The sequence below is a fragment of the Bos mutus genome, chromosome 13, assembly GCF_027580195.1.
Source record: "Bos mutus isolate GX-2022 chromosome 13, NWIPB_WYAK_1.1, whole genome shotgun sequence".
Classification (NCBI taxonomy): Eukaryota; Metazoa; Chordata; class Mammalia; order Artiodactyla; family Bovidae; genus Bos; species Bos mutus.
Window position 1 is genome coordinate 4,719,501 of NC_091629.1, and position 5,195 is coordinate 4,724,695.

Consider the following 5,195-nt stretch of genomic DNA (forward strand, 5'->3'; position numbering starts at 1 on the left):
GGCGCGGTATTTTTAATACAAAGCTGCTGTACAGAATCGGGGGCACAAGGCTGGGAGAGTCTGAAAGAATGATTTTAGAGCTGTTGCTTAGTGGGGGAAAGATTCCGGTTTTATTCAAAGTTTCTGTCTTTACTGTGATTCCTAAGTGTATCCAAAGTGGCTTTTAAATGGTGTGGGTCTGCAAATCCAGGTCAGTAAATCACTGGAAAAGCCCCTGCTGCTGGGAAAGATTGAAGGCAAAAGGAGAAGGGAGCGGCTGAGGATTAGATGGTTAGACAGCATCACCGACTCAATGGACATGAATTTGATCAAACTCCAGGAGATAGTGGAGGACAGGGAAGGCTGGCATGCTGCAGTTCATGGGGTCCTAAGGAGTCAGATGCTGCTAAGCAATTGAACAAATCACTGGAAATGTTTTTTGTGTAACTCCACTAGATGGCGCAAGGTGCTCACCTATTTTGAGCTGATACACCCATCCTTGTTGGAGAAGACTCTTGAGATTCCCTTGGACTGCAAGGAGATCAAACCAGTCAATCCTAAGGAAATCGATCCTGAGTATTCATTGGAAGGACTGATGCTGAAGCTGAAGCTCCAGTACTTTGGCCACCTGATGTGAAGTGCTGACTTATAAGAAACGACCCTGATGCTGGGAGTTTCAGCTTCAGCATCAGTCCTTCCGATGAATATTCAGGACTGATTTCCATTAGGATTGACTGGATGGATCTCCTTGCAGTTCAAAGGACTCTCAAGAGTCTTCTTCAACACCACAGTTCAAAAGCATAAATTCTTCAGCATTCAGCTTTCTTTATAGTCCAACTCTCACATCCATACATGACTACTGGAAAAATCATAACTTTGACTAGACGGACCTTTGTTGGCAAAGTAATAATCTCTGCTTTTTAATATGCTGTCTAGGTTGGTCATAGCTTTACTTCCAAGGAGCAAGTGTCTTTTATTTTATTTTATTTTTTAAGTGAATATACAATTTATTTAACATTCAAACTTCATTAAGACATGTGCAATATGGCAATTTTACTGGGGGTTTAACCCTACCTAGGATGATTGCTTGCTGGGGCTTAGCAACAGGGTCCAGTTCACACTTAGCACTAATTAAATACTTTATTGAATAAATATAATACCAAACAAAATGCATTCAAATGCTAAAAAAAAATCAATTTTAAAGGCCTTTCTATTCAGGCTAATGACAAACACAATAAAGGCAGATATGCTAGTTTAACATAATTGGCTGATTTTATACAGCACTTATATCTTTTAGTCCACAAGTATATTATTAAATGATAGAGAACATCTAATACAACCATTTCTACAGAACTAGGAAATAAATTTCTAGGAAAGATTTTACAGACCCCATCTTTTATACCCACCCCAACAGTCTAACTCTAAAGAGGATAAAGCCAATGACTTTCCTCACAAGAGCTCACGACTAATGTCGCTTTGCTATCAAAATCTGTATTTCTGATCCGTTATGAGCATTGAGACAAGATTCAAATATTCCCAACGAAAGAAGCACAATGCACATTGTGATCGCCTATTCAGCAACAGCAAGCACTGCGTTCAAAACTATCTCATCCCAGGAATTAAATAAGGTCGGCCACATTCATTGGCATTTCCTCCACTGTAGTATTGTAGAAAGTCTCAATGTCACGAAGAATCCTCTTGTCTTCTTCAGTAACAAAGTTTATAGCCACACCTTTCCTCCCAAATCGACCCCCTCTGCCAATTCTGTGAATATAATTTTCACGATTGGTAGGTAGATCATAGTTTATAACCAATGACACTTGTTGCACATCAATTCCACGAGCCAACAGGTCAGTAGTGATCAGAACACGGCTTGACCCTGATCGAAATTCCCTCATGATAACATCTCTTTCTTTCTGGTCCATGTCACCATGCAGGGCAGAAACTGTGAAGTCCCTGGCATGCATTTTCTCTGTGAGCCAGTCGACCTTGCGCCTTGTATTGAGGAAAATAACAGCCTGTGTAATTGTCAGTGTCTCGTACAAGTCACAAAGTGTATCCAACTTCCATTCCTCTCTTTCAACATTAATATAAAACTGTTTGATTCCTTCAAGGGTCAATTCTTCCTTTTTCACCAAAATTCGAATTGGATCTCTCATGAATTTTTTGGTCACTTCCAACACATCTGTTGGCATTGTGGCAGAAAGCAACACCACCTGAATACTAGTATTTAATTTTTGGAAAATCTCATAGATTTGATCCTTAAACCCTCGGCTCAGCATTTCATCTGCTTCATCCAAAACGAACATTATGATCCATTTTGGAGAGAGATATCTTCTGTTTAACATATCAAACACTCTCCCTGGTGTTCCAACAACAATATGTGGTGCTTCAGCCTGCAGTTTTTGCATTTCATTTCGAACATTTGTTCCACCAATGCAGGCATGACAAGTTGCTCCCATATAATCTCCAAGTGCCAGAATTACCTTTTGGATCTTTAATACATGGAATAATAGCTCTCTGCTGAATAGCTGATGGCTTCTCAAAACCATAAGCATAGATGCCCCGAAGAAGAGACTCCTTTAAGTTCATATCATCAAAGTTATCAACAATCTCATTCCAGTTGCTCTCGATGACACCATCGGGGTCCATTCCCTCTGGGCCGCCATGTTCTCTGTTATAATCCGCGGAGCCACCAGACATGATCCGAAGAACCACTCAGTGCCGGACTGCAGCAAGTGTCTTTTAATTTCATGGCTGAAGTCACCATCTGCAGTGATTTTGGAGCCTCCCAAAATAAAGTCTCTCACTGTTTCCATTGTTTCCCCATCTATTTGCCATGAAGTGATGGGTCCAGATGCCAAGATCTTAGTTTTCTGAATGTTGAGTTTTAAGCCAACTTTTTCACTTTCATCAAGAGGTTCTTTAATTCTTCACTTTCTGCCGCAAGGGTGGTGTCATCTGCATATCTGAGGTTATTGATATTTCTCCTGACAATCTTGATTCCAGCTTGTGCTTCATCCAGCCCAGCATTTCACATGATATACTCTGCATATAAGTTAAATAGGCAGGGTGACAATATACAACCTTGACGTACTCCTTTCCCCATTTAGAATCAGTCTGTTGTTCCATGTCCAGTTCTAACTGTTGCTTCTTGACCTACATACAGATTTCTCAGGAGGCAGGTCAGGTGGTCTGGTATTCCCATCTCTTTAAGAATTTTTCACTGTTTGTTGTGATCCACAGAGTCAAAGGCTTTGGCGTAGTCAATAAAGCAGAAGTAGCTGTTTTTCTGGAACTCTCTCGCTTTTTTCGATGATCCAGTGGATGTTGGCAATTTGATCTCTGGTTCCTCTGCCTTTTCTAAATCCAGCTTGAACATCTGGAAGTTCATGGTTCATGGACTGTTGAAGCCTTGCTTGGAGAATTTTGAGCATTACTTTGCTAGTGTGTGAGATGAGTGCAATTGTGTGGTAGTTTGAACATTCTTTGGCATTGGCTGAAACTCCAGGACTTTGGCTGAAACTCCAATAATTTGGCCACCTGATGCGAAGAACTGACTCATTGGAAAAGACCCTGATGCTGGGAAAGATTGAAGGCGAGAGAAGGGGATGACAGAAGATGAGATGGTTGGATGGCATCACCGACTTGATGGACATGAGTTTGAAGAAGCTTCAGGACTTGGTGATGGACAGGGAAGCCTGGCGTGCTGCAGTCCATGGGGTCACAAAGAATTGGAAATGACTGAGACTGAACTGATGCTGGGGAAGATTGAAGGCAGGAAGATAAGAAGATGACAGAGGACAGGATGGTTGGATGGCATCACCGACTCAGTGCACATGAGTTTGAGCAAGCTCTGGGAGATGGTGAAGAGTCGTGTGAGATGAGTCAAACATGACTGAGTGACTGAACAACAACAATGGTCTTTGTGGGTTTCCTTGCTGGCCCAGCGGTAAGGAATCTGCCTGCAATGCAAGAGACACAAGTTCGATCCCTGGGCCAGGAAGATCCCCCGGAGAAGGAAATGGCAACCCTTCTAGTATTCTTGCCTGGGAAATCCCATGGACAGAAAACCCTGGTGGGCCCCTGTCCATGAGGTCAAAAAAGAGTCAGACATGACCTAGCAACTAAATGACAACAACAAAATGGTCCTTGTGCAAAATAGGGGACCAAGAACTTTAAAGTAAAACATTGACCAGGCAGTAGGTAGACAGGAACTCCTGTGTCATTCTAGAATAATCACAGGAGCTCTACTTTAGTGGCATTGCATAGCCACACACCTAATATCACCAGAGTCAACTATGCAGCGTTCCCTTCAAAAACACTGGCTTCCCCACACATTAAAACTACTGATTCCGACATACAACACATAAAACTCATGAATACAGAGGACAGATTCACTTCTAAGTCTTATTCAGAAGCTGCACTTATGAAACGGAAGCAGTGGATAAGTACGTACTATAAATAATCAGCCAGTCGAGCAAGCGGCATTCACGAAAATACCTTCTATACACCAGTATCCTGGCTGAGGCAGGGGTGGGGGAGAACTCTGGGAGGGGGCTGGTTTGGTTTCCCTTCTGAATAGGCTTCTGGCATGCTTTCCCGGGGCTTACCACGTGGCACTAATGGTAAAGAACTCGCCTGCCAATGCAGGAGACATAAGAGACTGAGGTTTACTCCCTGGGTCAGGAAGATCCCCTGGAAGAGTAAATGGCTACCCACTCCAGTCTCCTCTTGCCCGGAGAAGCCCAAGGACAGGGGAGCCTGGTGGGCTACAGTCCATGGGGTCGCAAAGAGTCAAGAGTACTGAAGTGACTCAGCGTGCGCTCTGCTGGGGTTACCTCCAGGTGCAAGTGCCTTGGCAGAGGCCTGTCTGTCTGAAGATGCTCAACTGCTGGCCTCCTGCCTTGTGGTCCCTCCACTGGGTCCTATTGAATGTTTCTCCATGCATGGAAAGCAAGTGATCCCAGACCAGCCGCCTCCAAGGTATGCCCATACCTCCTGAGAATGTGTCCACGTGCATGGACCACATATAGCTGACCCCTCAGTCTGCCCTCTCCCCTCATAGATGGCTTCAGCCAGCCTCTTGGGGTGGGGAGGTGCCAGAGACCCCCAGCAACCTTCCCCAAAGAGGTCCCTGACCTCAGTCTTTCCAGCATCGGCCCTGGAGGAGGTGATGGCTGAGGGGGCACAGAAGTGGGGTGGGGATGCACCTC

General features: G+C 44.1%; 1 pseudogene; it reads right to left on the reverse strand.

Annotated features, from left to right (window-relative positions):
- Positions 1 to 1,019: 1,019 nt before the first annotated feature.
- On the reverse strand, positions 1,020 to 2,705 carry LOC138990376 (eukaryotic initiation factor 4A-II pseudogene; annotated as a pseudogene).
- Positions 2,706 to 5,195: the final 2,490 nt, after the last annotated feature.